We start from the raw sequence: 16076 nt of genomic DNA, 5'->3' as shown, positions 1-16076 counted from the left end.
AGGCCTCCTTACCTGCTGGACCACCTGGAGCAGGGCTGGGCGATGGGCGGTGACCCCTGGCAGGAGCAGGCTAGCTCTTGCTCTTAGGTACCTTCCTTAACTATGGCCCCCAGAGGCCTGAAAACCAGCCACGCTGCAGTGGTTGGCTCACGGACAGTGGGGCACCACGACCATAACCTTGCTAGATACCGGGGGAGATATAGCTGTTGAATCTGTCCTCCCCTCCCTTATCCTGTTGGCATCACGTCTGGGAAAAGCCAACTTTCTCACTTGCCATAGAGGGGCTTTAAATTAATGACTGATGTGCATATTATTGTAGCAGCTCCCTTCCCCTGTTAGGTTCCACTATTTATTCCCATAAGGGCAGGATGAACCCAGTCAGCACCAATAATAGAAATGTCAGAGGCTGCTGAGGATTTGCTGAGATAAATGCTTATTGGAATTTTAACATGGCAGGAAGCATCAATTTTGATAGTAATTTCCTTTGTGGAAGAGCTTGCTTGATTTCTTCTTATTCAGGTACAATTTTGTACCATCTAGGCTTCTCTATATAAAGAGTTTTAAATGTAGAATTTAAAAAAAAAAATATTTAAAAAAATTATCAATATTGCAACATGCCAATATTAGTTTGCTGAAGCTGAGCTCCAAGGAAGTGCCAGAGCTGCTGTCATGACTAGTTTTTTCTGTTTGGTTTTTTGTTGTGTTTTGTTTTTGTTTTTTTTTACTTCCTGAGAGTATTTATTTCCAGGAGCAGCAACATAAATAATTACTGGGATTTTCAGAAAATATTTAAGGAAAACAAGAAATGTGTCACACCTCAGGCTATTCTACTTTGATTATATGTTGTATATAAAACTGTTAAAACTGTTGCATTAAAATAGTTTCTACTGTTGTAAGCTTGCAACGTTTGTTCTTCCCTTAGATGCCCATTGTAAGAGCACCTGGTGGCAAGGGAGGTGGTTTCTGCAATTTATTTTTTTCATTCTTTCCTGTGTTTTTTTTTTCTTTTTTAAGAGACAGAAACTGTTTACAAATATAAAACCTAATGTCACAGTTCCTTTGCTGCAAAGTAAAGCCAGCCTAGCAGTTGTTATTTTATCGGCTTACATGTTTGGAAAGCGAGTACACAAAGTTTTGATGGTAATTTGTGATGTTGAAGCAACTGGAGAAGCCAAAAAGGAGACAGAGTATCTGCCAGGGTGGAAAAAAGCCGATAAAGATGAAAGAAAACTGATCTCCCTAGACTGGTATGTACCAGTAAGCTCGGCTTAAGGCCAAAGTCTGTATCAAAATATCACACTTCAGGACTAAGCCCATGAGAGAGATTTTTAGAATAGCTCTATCAGTTTTCACTGGGTTATTTGTAGGGTCCTTCTAACCCTGATGCAGAGAGAAGCTCAAGAGTTTCTTGTGTAGGTAAATGTGCCAGGTGAGTCCAACAGAGCTCTGTTGCTTTTCATCCTCTTTTGGAAGGAAAACTTTGGGTTATTTGGTTCGGGTTTTTTTGGTCAGGCTGCTTTGTGGATAATTTATTGAACAGGAATAGCCTCATGCCTTAGAAGATTTCCAGGGAAATCCTGGAATTTTTTTTCTTCTTTCTGTGATTTTTTTTTTTTTTTAAGTATTTGGACACAGCTGTGGAAAAGATCATGTTAAACAGCTGGGACACAGACCCATGGCATATGCTGTGTAATGTAGTGTGTGCAACCAGTTGTGCAGCTTTTGTGGAAACTTCTCGATCTCTGTGAGCACTAAAGAAAAACAGGATCAGTTTTGAATTTCTCTGATATATGCTAAATCTCCTGCTGCTGCTCTGCTTTTATTGCATGGTTTCACTCAGGGTCTGTGGTAGTTGATGGTGGCAGCATCTTCGTATTTCCTTGCTTGTCTTTGCAATGAATCCTGGGGAGCTGAGCAGCCATCCATTTCCAGTGATCACAAGCATTTCAGTGTCATCCTTCTTCCATCAAGATAACAGTCTCGTCCCCCCTGCATGATTCTTTGCTGACGTGCCAGCAGCAGCGTTTCAGCTGCCCAGGGATGTACATCCTTCCCCAAGCTTGTCTGGGCTGATGCCTTCTGACAACTGATGGTGGGACTCTGAAGTTGCTGCCCTGTGTGCAGAGGTCACTGCCTGCCTTGGCTTTGTCCGTGGAAGGAGAGCAAACCCTCAGGAGCTTGCTGCTGCTGTGTGAGCCTGCTGCAGGAACGCCTGCTTCAAACCTCTGGCCTGCTGTGCTGTCATTGGCATCCTCAAGGTCCATTGCCATGGGCATGCACCTCGTCCCCATTACCTTTTTCCTGATTGAGCCCAGCATGCCCACTGAGGGCATCTCAGCATTTGTGCCACAGTCCTGCACGCTAAGCGAGGCTAATTTGTTTTGCACTTTGCTGGCTAGCTCAAGTGCTCACTTGGATGTGAAGGTTAAGTTGCATTACCAAAGGCTTGATTTTTCATAGGTTTAGCAGGGAGACATACTAATCATTTCGCTGAGGATTTTTCTGCACATCTTTCCACACAAGCACACCTTAATCAAGTACTCACTTGAATGTAAGAAGTGCCTTCGTTAAGAGGGCTGGCATTTCAGAGATGCCCTTTGCTTAATTCCAGTTGTCTGCTTAATTAGACATTTGAGAGTGCCGTTAATTGATTGATGAACAATTAAAACAGCTCAAGCTTCTCTCCGACTAAGATGCATTCAGCAACTAACCCTTCTTGTCTTCCCCTCTGGGAATTTGCTCTGCAGTTGGTTAGCAGTTACCTTGCCTGTTTTGGTCTGTAGCTCTAGAAACACACAACACAAACACATTAGAAGTGTCTAAATAAACACACATTAATGTTCTGGTCTTGTCATGCATTTGGAGCCACAGTTACACCCAGGGAAAAGAAAGATGGAATGGGAAAAAGTAAAAGCTGCAGAAGCCAGAGTTTTTCTTCCCTCGGATCTTGCACTTGCAGTTCCATGTTATATTTTATAATTAGACTGAGGGTCATGGGGCATTGTGACAGTCATTCCAACTATAAATTGCCCTTATCAAAACAGGAAAAAAAAAATCTGAGTGAGCATGTATTAATTAACTCTGGTTCAGGCTACCTGTGACCATCAGCCTCACCCTGGTTTCTGTAGCTGGGTGTATTTTAATAACCCTTTTCGTTTAATATTTAGAATCCCTGAGGGATTTGGCAATTTGGAGACATTTAACAGATGAAGAGGTGGCATCAAAAGGAATGTCTCAGAGGGGAGCTTGTACAAAGTGTGTGCAAAGCCTAGTCTCGGTCCTGCCTTGGGAGCAACCTGAGCATGCGACAGGGGAGCGCAGGGGCTGACAACGGCCACAGCGGAGGCCAGTGCACGTGGGCAAGTTGTGGCTGGTTGCTCTGGGAGGAGCATGCGGGGAGAGATCTAGGTACCCCAGGCAAAATGGGAAGAAACCTCAAGTAAAATTAAGATTAGATAACAGAGAGAGCAGCTGCTCTGAAGTGTGCTCTTCATAACAGCCTTGGGGGCATCTATTCCTTCCGTCTCCCACACAGATTTGTAACAGCCCTTTGCTGTGAAACAAACCCAGTTGGCTCTTGGTGTTTTCTGGAGAAAGCAGTGGGCTCCTTGTTAAGCTCTGAGGAGCCTCTCTACTTCTTTGGGTTGTTTCTGCCGGTGCTTGTAACTATGACTTGCAGCTGCTGTACCCCAGCCTGCAGAGAAGTGAATTGGACATGCCTGACGTGCTGGCAGAGCTCTTGTTTCAGCAATGGAAGATGCTGTCTCCTGCAGGAGCACACAGGGCACTCAGTTTCTTCTCATCAGGAAAAACCATGTCACTCCTTTGTACCTTATTTTGTCCTCAGCACATCTTTGTGGTGCGTGTTATTTCCGAGGCAAAACATGTTTTTATGTGGTGGGCAGGAGGCATGATGTATGTACTCCTTCATTGCCCTTACTGTGCATTGGCCTTAGGTTTGCAGAAGATTTTGCTGTAATGATGTAAGGCCCAAGGAATAAATGTCTTGTATGCTCATTATTGCTGTGTTGTGATATGAAGGGGAGCACTGACTGAGGTGGAGATGGGTCATAAGAAGTCTTGGGCAAATACACCACAAATTCCTTGGAGAAAAAATCAATCAAGGAGCGCGTAGCAAAGCCAGGTGAGGAGCACAGGGCTCCAAGGGGCGGACAGAAACACGTGCCTGAAGGGCGTGAAGGAGCAAATCTGCATGCTCCCTGCTGCAGTGAGCAATCACAGTGTTCACTTAGGTGAGAAACTACGGGTCTGCCGAGGTCCTGCCCTGCCCCTCAGTGTGTTCGCAGGAGGAGGGTGCTGCGGTGTGGTGTGAGAGACCAGACCCCCAGTACCAGAGTGGGAAAGTCTGTGGCTGTGGGTCTCAATGGCAGTGTGGGCAGGCTGGCATGTCCTGCCTGCAGCCTCTCTGAAGGCAGAAGAGTATGTAGACTTGCGGTGGGGTTTTTTTGGGGTGACTGGAAACAGATCAACCTGTCCCCATTCCTGCCTGCCTGCCTCCCCACAGACTGCCAAACGTCCTTTCCCTCCCTGTGCTCCAGGTGGCTAGGTTTCCAATTTTCTTACAGATAGGCCATAAGGGTCTTTCTGCTAGAAATAAGAGTGCTTTTAAGAGGCGAGAACATGCTGGCAGGCAGACAAAGGGTAGGCTCGTGTCAGTTCCACTGAAGAGCAGCGGAGACAGCTGAAGGGTTGAGCTGGTCTTGGGAGAAAGGGGCAGGCTTCTCCTCCTTAGCTCTGTGTATTTGCATCACTGTGTTTCATATGAAAACAGCATTTGCAGAGTTTTCCACAAAGCCTTGCTTCTGTAGCATTCAGACTGCCCCAGCACGCCTCTGGCTCCGTTCCTCAGAAGATTAGAGGTCCTTCCGTCTTTGACAGTAGTGTGAGACTAAGTGGACTGTTTGTTCTCTTTTTTTCCAGCAGTGAAAACAGTCAGCCACTGTTTGTGTTACTGCCTTTATCTCTGATTTTGTGCAGACACGCTGTGCTTTCCTACTGCAAGATACGTCACATGAAGCAGTTGTCAGTTTGGGAATAGCTGTTAGGTTTGGACAGAGCTTGTAAGTGGTTAGAAACCATGGCCTCTGCCTTATGCTATGACCCTGTGGGTTCAGGGAGGGTCCCTATTCCTTAGAACCTGTTCAGTTTCATTTTAATGGCTTTCTTTTCTACAGGATGTTCATCAGTGATTCTTAGCAATTTGTTAAACCTGCCAACGTGATATTAAAAGGCAGAGTGGGTGGTAAGAGACTTGGTTAAAACATTAAGCAAGATGAGAATATGTTTTAATTAATTTCCTTCTTTTGCCAGATGTGATTTAAGTCACTTTTAAGTGGAAAATAAATACATCTGCTATGCTGATCTCTCCAATATCACAATATTCTTGTTAAAGAGAGGGAGAGTATGCTTTCCGTGGTCATAAGCTGTGATGTTACAGTCTGAGCTTTTCTCTGTATAAGGTAAAAAGCCATAGCATGGAGAGGTGTTAATTGAAAAGCACAACAGAAGGTAAGAAAATAAAGCTGCTGTCTCTCCACCTTTTCTGGCTACAGGGAGCTCACAGGCACAGAGCACTGCACACATGCTGGCTAATGGTACTTGGATCTTTGCTCTTGAATGCCTCCTTGGCTGCTTTGTTTTCCCTCCTGGCAGTCTCTATGAGGTAAAGCTTTCACCACAGGCTGTGCTCACCTGTGTGCTGTAAGGTTAGATATTGAGTGGATAATGGGCCCTTCCATACAGGGAGGAAAAATAGGAGGTGGGAGAAATCAGGTAGATGGAGACTTGCCTGTTTGTCAATGAGATAAATGAATATTAAGTTCATGTCTGAAGGGGCTGGTTAAATCATTCATGTTTCAGAAAGTCCAAAGCTGTACTTGAAACCTGGTTTTAATGAGCAATATTTTCCACTTCTTCCTGCCAGGTAACTCCACCATAGGAACAGCTGTAGCATTGTTACCTGATTTTCTTTCCTATTTCTGGTTTTGTCAGACCGTCTTCCAGGCTGAAGGTGTAATGGTTTGTGGGAGATTTGGGGCACTGAGGGTGGAAGCGATGCTGACTGCAGCTGATGATAGTGCCAAGCCTGATGAATACTCTCCAAAAGGACCGATGGATATTTTTATTATTCAAAATATCGTATCAAAATTCCCTTCTTATAGTACTGATATTGTTGTAAAATAGTTAAAGCAAATTTCAGCCTTATATAAATTCTTGAAGATCTTGATTTTTCAAGGGCAGGTTTTCTGGTATCTTCAGTATTGTTTTCCCAGAAGGGTGGTAATAGCATTACCATTGCTTCTGGCACAGGGTGAGGCCAGTGTTTGAATTTAGGAGATGAGCAAAGTCAGAAGCTGAAAATCCTGTTCCTATGTGACTTGGATCCTTTCTTAGCACTGCACTGAAAGAGCTTGCAGTATCCCTGACATAATGAGCATGTATATAGAGATCTTCAAACAGAAGAACCTAAACATGGCTCATTCCACCCAAATTTAGGTATTTTTCTCAATTTCAGAAGGGCAGACTACTCAACTTCCAGAAATCTGTATATCCCTTGGTATGAGTCTGATTTTAGACTTTTGCACTCAGAAATCTTCACTGTTTGTTTCTGAAGCTCTGAGGACCCGTAAGAGGACCACATTTGGGGAATTAACTTTGTGTTAACCACTCGAGACCTCTTGTTCACACTTTCTATGTGTGTAATAAGATGTGCTAATGCTGGAGCCCCGTTTCAGTGCCTGGATTTCCAAAAGCTCCTGTGATGGAAAGGGCTTTCTGTAGACACAAAGCTGCTGTGAGAATGGCCCTTTCCTGTGGCCCTTGAGTAGAGTCCTCTGAAACATCTTCAGAAATATGAATGACATTAATGTTTAATTCATACTGTTGAAGTAAATCTCCCCATTTAGATGAACCGTGCTAGAACCAGTTTTGAAAGAATCAGAGTACTTCCTCAGATGGATGGATTTCCCCCTAAATTCTGTGGAGTTTTGCAGATCAGATGCTTGTTAAGATACAGGATGAGCAAATGTACTGGTGGGAGGTGGTACCTGACTTCCAATATGAGATTTTCTTTTTTTTGCAAAAAGAATGGACGTTGCTGGTACCACCTTTCTCTGTTAACAGACAATCTTCAGTGCCCTTCTAGCAAGATCACAAATACCACAGTGGACAAAATTCTGATTTAATTATGGTGCCATTTTAGAACGTTGTGGAAAGCTCTGTTGCTGGCTTAATAGGAACTGAAGTTGCAGTGCTTAGTGCAGCAGTGATAGCGCTAACAGAGTCCTCAAGGGCGACTTTGGAACAGAGTTTTATTTATTTGGGTTTATAAAGTGGCTTATGCAAAAGTAAGGAACAGTTTTACAAAGCAGTTGTCGTAGACTAAATACCAGATTCCCTAAACATCTGTTCCAAAAACCCTGTTAAATTCTCTTTCCATTCCATGGGGAAGGCATGAGAAAAAAACAAGCAGACCTTTCAGTATAAGCCGAAGGAAATTAATTGCAGACTAAGGAGGAAGGGAGTTGAGGTTCCCAGGAATGCATCCTCTCATTTTTGCTATGGTGAGCTGTTAGCTGGAAAATTCCAGCTGCCACAGATACAAATGGACAGAAAACTAGTCTATTAAACACATGCATCTTCCAGAAGAAAATAATTTAGTTAACCTCTATGTAGATCAGAAATGTCTAATTTATTAAGACAGACACCCTCCCTCAGGCATGCTGCAAGTGAAGCCAAGGTGCCCAGTTGTGTATGCATGTAGATATTGGTGGAGAGGCTCTGAAAAGGTGTTTGTGAAGCTAAGGCCACAGCTTAGTCCCATGCATCACTCTGGTTTATGTAGGCATGTGCCTTTTGCTTTCTGTTTAGTAGAGGCACAGTTGAATCACCAGTCCTCGTTCAACCTTTTAATGGTTGTACTTGTTCTTTCGTTCCTTAATTTTCTGAGAATATGTCAGTAAACCCAACTATTATTTGAACTCAAATGGACATGCAGTATGTACAGTGCATACCAAGTGCAGGTCAGTTGGTGCAGCCTAGACAACTGCTGTAGACAAATGGTGCATCTAAATTTTCTAAAATCCCTCTTTTTTTAACCCGTGTCCTAGAGTGGTTTTGGAATTTAATAAACAGCATTAGTCTAGTAAACTGGTCCAGATAGTTCCTTTCTCCAGCTTCCAGCTTTTAATCATAGCCTGTTTTCACGTTAATAAAAGAGCAAGTTATATAAGTAATTTCACTAATATTAGCCCCAGGCTTTACACTGCTGAGAGTTTTGTGGTACAAAGCTATGCTCTGAATCCCAAAGCTATGTGTAATTGTACGATACACAGTTCAGCTCACCATATGCACTTTATATAATTGAGAAAATTTACTTAATTTTATCCACTATTAAAACACAGCCTTAAATGAGAAATGAAACTAATTAATACAATGGACAATTCCTCCCAACTCTCATAAACTCTGTTTATGTTTTGTTGGTATCAAGCAGGGTTTATTTTATTGTGGAACAATAAATATGGCTGAGCACCCCGCCGTTTGTCAGTGTGATAAAGGACAGGCGTAATTAAAAGGTAGAGCTGACTGACCAAATAAATTTAGAAAAACGAATGAACACAACGTTCATATCTTCCTAGAGGTCTTTGATAGGTGAAAAGTCACGCCCCACTTATTTCAATGGAAGGGGTGGATCGGATACTTCCAAAGCAGCCTGTGTGCAGCAGGAAGGACTGGTGCCAGTAATGCCATCACCAGCTCTCGCTTTGGTCCTTGCTGGGCAGTGAGTGTGGGTTTGAATCCGCTGCAGCCTTCCCAGTGCTGGCGCTTAGGTCTTTATTCCTCTGGCAGGAGAGCCTCCTGCTTTAGGCTGCTGAGGTTATGGGTTTGGCCTCACAGATGAGCTGTTGCTTTGCAAGCAGTACTGGATCTGTGCGCAGGTCCGGTGTTTATCTCCATAAGCACTCATAACCTTCTGGAGTTGTTTTTTTTACACCCAGTTATTCTTACACTACAGGATCTCCTCCTAGGCATTAGTCTAGCCAAAAGTAAGAACGGGTGTGATCCTAGAGTCAGGATTCAGCAGATAAAACTCCCATTGATATTACTGAGTCAGATAATGCCCACTGTTTCCTCTGTCAAAAGTCATTACAATCCAATGACATAAGGATAAAAAAGTATTAGGTGTCCCTTGACCCTCTGAGATTATAAGGGCCTACAGCTATGTCAATGTCCGATCTAGTTCGATCACCACTGGAATCTCCAAGTGCCTTCTCTATGGCAGGGAGACCAATCAAAAGGAAAATAAATTAGTTCTTCAAATGCTCTCTCTGATTCTGAACTGCCTTTGGAAAGCAGTCAGCGTGCAATGTTGTCATTACAGGTGGATCACACAGTCATCCCTGGGTATTCTTGTACAATACTTTCTATCTTGAATATCTGATCAGATCAGTATCTGACTTTGCCCCAAACGATTTTGGCAGTTTGGTAGAAATGGAGTTTGTCACACAAGCTTCATGTGAGTCACAATCTACTTTGCAGGTAGCAAGCAGAGCAATTTCTTGTAACAACCTTTATCTTTAAACCTGGCCTGCTGTTCCCATCATTGGGCTCCACAAGTAATGACTGGCTTCTCTGCCTCTCTCCCCACATGTGGGTGAGGTTGGTGGCTGGGGAGTGCTGTGGCTGGGCAATGCTGTCAGCTCTTGGTTCTTGCTCCCTTTGTGGAGAACTCGGTGTTGGATAGCAGATGTGGGAGAAGCTGCTTACGTTTCCCCAGATGGCATTTGAACTCGGGGATGCTGCAGAGCTGTATTTCTGTTTGCTGACTCGAGCGTGGGCTGTGCTGTGAGTACAGAGCATCCCCTTCCCCTTCCCCTGTGGTCGCAGGCACTTGCCTGGGTCTGGAGCAGCAACACTGAGCACTGGCCATGCCCAGCACAGCCCAGCTGCCTTCACATGCTGAGGTTAGTCCCAGTCAGTGGTAACTGGTTTCCAAGTTTTATGTGAATCTCTTGTTTCCCTAGGCTGGGGAAATTACAAGCATTGCACCTGTGGGTGGGTGAATGTCTGAGTGATGCACGCTTATTGTTCTTATTGCTTAGTTAAACAATTCCATTAAGATATCAATTAAAATACTTCTCAGTGTTTATCTGCAGTGGCAAGAGGTGCCATTTCTGACTGTTAGGGTGAACAATATGCAGTCACTTTTCCAGTAACAGTAAGCAAATAAAAAGTGTGGTTGATTACGGTCTGAAAATTTTTTCCCAATAAATTAATTTCCTTTACTGCATTAACTCCAGCTGGCTGCCGAGGGGGCACTGTGAACCCTTCTCAGTGGAATATGTTTTAATTTTGTACTCATGGTCATGACAGGCAAATGTACCTCTCGGTTAGGAACTCATGTAACGAGATAGTGGAAATAATATCTTTGGCTGAAATATGTTCAAATCAGGTTCACTATTAAGAACACCCTCAAGTAATTCAGTGCTTGTTATTAAAGCAGTAAGAAGCTTAAACAAGATTTAAAATCTATATTTGACCTTTAATTTACCTCAGCAAGGCAGAGCTGAATTAGCATCATGCATCTAAACAGGGATTTTGATTTCCAGAACGATGTGTGAGCCTTGATATCATTCTCCAATTTCGCAAGCCCTGTTGTAGAAATGAGAAATGCTTTTTTTTCCAGTCTGCCTGTTTGCGGAGTAAATGTTAATGACACATTTCCCCCTCTTTTATGGGCTTTTACTTGTGAGTGCTAGATCTGATCCCTTGCTCCATGGCTGTACTCACTTGGCATATAAATTAGGATTTATAACAGAGTTTAACTCTTCCAAATGATTGCAGGGTCAGAGGTGACTGCTGTTTTATGGTATGGTCTCAAGTACAGAATGTTGTGATGTTTTAGTCCTGGTAGGAGAGTTTATGGTATAAGCTTCCTCTGGTAACACAGTTTTTAGGAGGAAAATTATTCTGTGCATCCTGGTGGGTCTAAACAAGAAAAAGGGCTTTGCTGAGCAATATGTACATGGCTGGCTTAAATCTTTGGAACCCCAACAAGGCCTTTAAAATACATGACATTTGGAGGGGATTGGTCACAGTGATGATGCATGCTATGGAGAGTGTTGTCCATGCAGAATGGCCACTTCATTTGCTCTTCAGAGGCATTAGGGTGATCTCAGCAGGTCCAGTGGCAACTGCACTAAGGTGAAGAATAACCTCTTTCTTCTTTATTCAGCAAGGTAACCTAGTATTATTCCAGGCATGAAGCCTGCATAAATAAATGGAGTATAGCTCAGTCTCAGCCCTCTGGTGCACAGATCCAGGAGCTTACAAGAGGGGGGTTCCCTGTGTTGGACTTCCTCTAAGGGAGGAAAAATAGGGGTTTTTCTGCAGGTCTAAAGTGCGTGGGACAAGGTATTACAGGTAGGTCTCAGGTTATGGGATCCTTATGTCTCCTGACGTATCTGTGCAAGCCAGGAGAGTGAGTGAAAACTCCCATGGGTTTTTCTCCAGCTTTTCTGTTTTCCGTTGTAAAGTGGGGTGAGGAGGGCTTTGTTACACTTCTGAAGCCAACTTGTGTCACAATCATATGCAAGGAAAACATTTGCACTTTCTAACTTGCACATGTGTAATTGCTCTTTGCTAACTTGCATACATTTCTTTAGGTAGGGAGGGAGCCTCCAGAAAGGTTTCTTGACATAGAAGGAGGTCCTTGCCAGAATGAGGGGATGTGGAGTGAATTTACTCTAATACATACTGGAAAAATCATGCTACTGCAAAGGGAATGAATGAAGAGTCTTTTTGCCATTCTGAGCTGGGATTTCCAAAGCAGTTAAGGGTGTGAGTTATATGCCTCATGGTGCTGGTTAGCTGGACAGCTGACTCCTTTCAGTGGCTCTGAAAAGCCAAGCAATAATCTCTACTCAGTACAGTAACCCTAAAATATTTGGGGCATATTTCAGTCACATCCTTCTGCCATGGCTACTTTTCCCTTTACTTTGACTTCCTTGTTCTTCTGTCTTCTCCTTCTGCCCTTGTTCCATATCTGCACTTACCTGTCAGTTTACTCAGTTTAATTTGTGGCCCCCTACAGTTAGAGGAATTGAAACAGTTCTTGTCCCAATGTTGGGCTTCAAACCATGCCTCTGATGGAACGCCCAGAACAGAAGCGTTCAAAGTGAGCTTTCAGGACTGTAGTGCCCACTTGTCATTGCTAGGAGGAGGATTGACACATCTAAATCAGCTTTTTTGATGCTGGAGTAACAGTAGGGCAGTGCATGGCTTATGTTCCTAAATGAAAAGAAATTCATGGTGATAACTTACCTGAAAAGACGTTATGAGGGATTTTTCCAAAATTGGGTTGTAGTGGCAAGAGTTTTGCAGCTCAAACTTTGCTTTTGTGTCTTACATTATTTGCAGTGTTCATGGAAGTCCAACGTTTCCCTGGCTGGAAAAGTGGCTGCGGTCCCCCAGCCGCAGGTCCCAGGGTCCCAGGAGGTGTGTGTGTGCCCAGAAGCATGGGCCAAGAGCGAAGGGCTGAGGAGGGGCTCGAGGCAGTGCCAGAACATCCCCCAGAATGGTCCCAGCCAGGGCAAGTGCTGAGCCATGAGGCAGTAGAGCTGGTGTAAATGCTGTAAGCAACGAAGGAAATGTCATGCAGCTTGGTGCACGCATCAGCACACTTATTTTGTTGAGCTGATTTGTGATAATTTTTTTTTTGACCAGGGACAAAGAATCTGATAGAAAGGAGCTGGAGGTGGCCTCTGCAGAGGGTTTATCATCGGAATTTAAGTGCAGTGATAAAAGTCCTGCTTTTGTCTTCATAACTCTTCGGTTTAATTTGCCATCCTTGTGGTTTCTCTAAGCTTTTGTTTAAGAACTCAGGAGGATGTGAATGTTTATGTAGCCAAGCATAGAGAGGTTTTAAAAATGACTTGCCCAAGAAAATCCCTTAAATATCAGGAGCAGCAAACCCCACAAGGAAGATCAGTTTTTTATGATTACTGCAGCTTATTTGGGTCAGTGAAGAATGTCTGCTTTTATTCAGAGGAACTGAGACTGGGGCATAAAAAAACATTGCAGGGACTGTTAAGGGATTTTTAAGTTCCTTATGATATGTGAGGAACACCCAGGAGGCTCTCAGAACTTTTTTTATTATTCTAAAGTTGTTTTATATTGTGCTTGGTCTTTATATGGAACACCAGAACTGTCAATGCTTCAAGCTCTAATTAAGTTGAAGGCAGTTACTGGGCTCAGCAGAGGGAAATAGTACTTTACAGGTGGTCACATTAAATGATACAGTGGCCCCCTTCTGGTCATAAAAATGTAGGATTTTTTTCCCATTATCCTCAAATGTAAAATATGCACTGAGCTCTTTGTTAGCCTTTAAATCAAGCTGCAGAAGGTGCTGAAAGCAAACCCAGAGTTTTATACCAGATTATGAGAAGTATGAAGAGAATGAAAACAGGAAACAAAGCATGTCTAAAATAAGCCAGTGTCCAGCACAGGAGAGCTAAATCAGTTTAATATATTGTCCAGCCTGAATATAATACAAAGCGTAGCAAACTTCTTTACGGATTGCAGGGCCTTTTGCTGCCTTTATTGCTCTGATGTTTTGCGAGACACTCACAAGTAAGTCTGTACGAGGTGCTATGCCATGAGAGCTCGGTAAACCCAGGAGATCAGGAAATCTTTGTCACTGCTAGGACGGCTCGTTACCTCAGTTGTTCAAGTCTTGCGTGGTGTCACCAGCAAAACATTCTCTGTGCAGCAGCATGTTATGTGCCCAGGAGAGCAGGACTTGCCCTGTAGCTCATGTGGCTTGCCATGGCTACCAGGGTTGCATGCGTCAGCAAGCCACGGGCACCCCATCCTAGAAACTGCCATCATGAGCGTGTTCTCCTGGGGGTCTGCAGCAGAGTGCTCAGAGCATTGAGGACTTTCTCAAAAACACTTAGAGCGAGAGGACTCCCGTTAGCTTTTATTAGATACAAGAGACAGTGGGAGTCAGCCAGGGTCAGTCAGCTGCCACACATTGAGGTTAGGAGTCTTATGGTTCATCCTACTCATTGGGTCCACTTACACTCCATAAATAATAGAGGGCTTTGGTTTACAGGGCTGGTACCGTAATGCCTTTTATGGGGCATACTGTTGCATTAGGTTTAAAGATTAATTGTGGTTTTGAGGAAATATTTGGTAAAGGTGAAGTGTATTCATAGTGGGGTGCATCTGCAGACTGTGGCTCTGTGAAGCTGAACGGCAAACATCAGTAACAGAAAGAGAAGTCACTGAGGTAATTTAAACTGAATGTTATTTAGCACCAACAACAAAAAGACCTGAAAGTGCATACACAAGATTATTGTTAGCTCCCAGCTATAGGAAGGACTGAGCAGATATATCCCACTGCCCTGAACTGAGGCAGCACTGTCTCTGGTCACTTAGTCAGATTTCCTGGCTTTTTTTTCCCTGATGAATCTGTTGGAAAGCTTGTTTTTTGTTCTGTGGAGCTTACAGTCTGGGTAACAAAATGTAATCCTCTTTTATTACATCATTATTTTCTTGTAAGCTGTGAGGTGTGTCCAGACACATATGTAATGAGCCAGGCAAACTATTTTGTATAAACTGTGATCGCACCATTGATTCGGCCACTTATCCCAGAGGGGCTTTAGTTCTTGGTGCACAGGATGGTTTCCTTCTGGACTCGCCTCCTATCACAAATGGCACAGCTGGTATTTCTCCTTGTACTGAGAGGTCAAAGACTTTGCTACTTTGAAATAGCCACTGAAACAGACTGCAATCTGAGGTGTGAGCAGAATGAGACTCCACTAGTGGTTTGGTCTGTGGACAATGGGGACAGGTCACAGATGTTTACATCTGGATTGCTGTCTAGCTGTGATGGGTCCCCAGTGGTGTAAATGGCAGAAGGTTGGCCTCATGCAATTGCTGTGACGGGTAATAATTTTGCCTTCTCCTCTCCTTTCTCCGTCTAGTAATAACCTTTCCACTCAAAAGGGGCTCAAAAAACTGAAAGGCATGTTTAATCTAGCGTTTAAAGCCCTTTGCAGGCATTGGGTCTGTCCCTGTGTTGGGGTGTTTTGGCAAAGACTTCACTTTAAATATAATGCCATTACCTTGAAGGCTCTGTGGTGCCCTGACGAGAGACAGCACATGGATATTTCAGGCAGCTTTTAGAAATTGGGAGGGGAGGCGGGAGGAGAAAATGCTGCACAATTGTTTGATGTGCTGATCAAAAGATAAACTAGAACCAAATTAAACCCCAAGGGTTTGTACAACCTTGCTTATGTTTTATGCAAGCCCTCCTGTACCAAAGGAAATAAAACACCGTTGCCTTTCAAGGCAGATGGGGTGCAAATGATGAGCAATTTTTCCCTTTTTTATTCCACTACTATGTCATTGTTTTACAATTTCTCCTTACCTGTACCACTTCATTTCTGATCATTAGGAATATGGATATGATACTTGCTACTCGTTCTACCACTTTGACTCAGGAACCCAGGCTCTTTGGATAGTTTAAACTGGCATAGCAGTGGGTCTTTCTGCTGATTTACAACACATGAAGGTCTGGCTTGTGCTATCCTTTATACTGGGGACTGTGAGCTTTCCACTCTCACTAATGCATGGTATATGCTCAGAAATATGGCATGCCACTTAAAAAAGAGAACAGCCCTATACAGTATTTGTGCTCTCTTATTCTGAAATGTGTTCAACATGAATGTAACCTGCCCTCTCCCTCCCAGAACTGAACAACATAAACAGTATCAGGTCAAGATTCACACAGTGGATTCTCCATCTCATTGCAATACCTGGATTTCACTGAGGTTTCCCCCAGTGTAAGAGGTGGTTGTATGAAAGAGATGACTTTTTGTGAAGTCTCAGCGCTGGAATGAACCATGAAAAATTCTTTCTTTTCCTGCCCCCGGACTTCACAGCCTGCAGGGCGTGTTTGATTGGCACAAGGCTGGGTTTGCATGTCAACTTTGTGGATGCTGCAGCCGAGACGACAGATTTTCCTCATCACTTCTCTTGTGCTGGATAGA

General features: G+C 43.5%; 1 protein-coding gene across 1 annotated transcript in view; it reads left to right on the top strand.

Moving 5' to 3' along the window:
• The window catches only part of GPC1 (glypican 1), a 218756-nt gene that overhangs the window by 63187 nt on the left and 139493 nt on the right, over positions 1-16076 (top strand). The gene's annotated exons all lie outside the window — the stretch shown is intronic.

Source organism: Athene noctua, chromosome 8 (genome assembly GCF_965140245.1).
Source record: "Athene noctua chromosome 8, bAthNoc1.hap1.1, whole genome shotgun sequence".
Taxonomy (NCBI): domain Eukaryota; kingdom Metazoa; phylum Chordata; class Aves; order Strigiformes; family Strigidae; genus Athene; species Athene noctua.
Note: the sequence above shows the minus strand (reverse complement) of the source record. Positions and strands in the feature narration are given on the sequence as shown.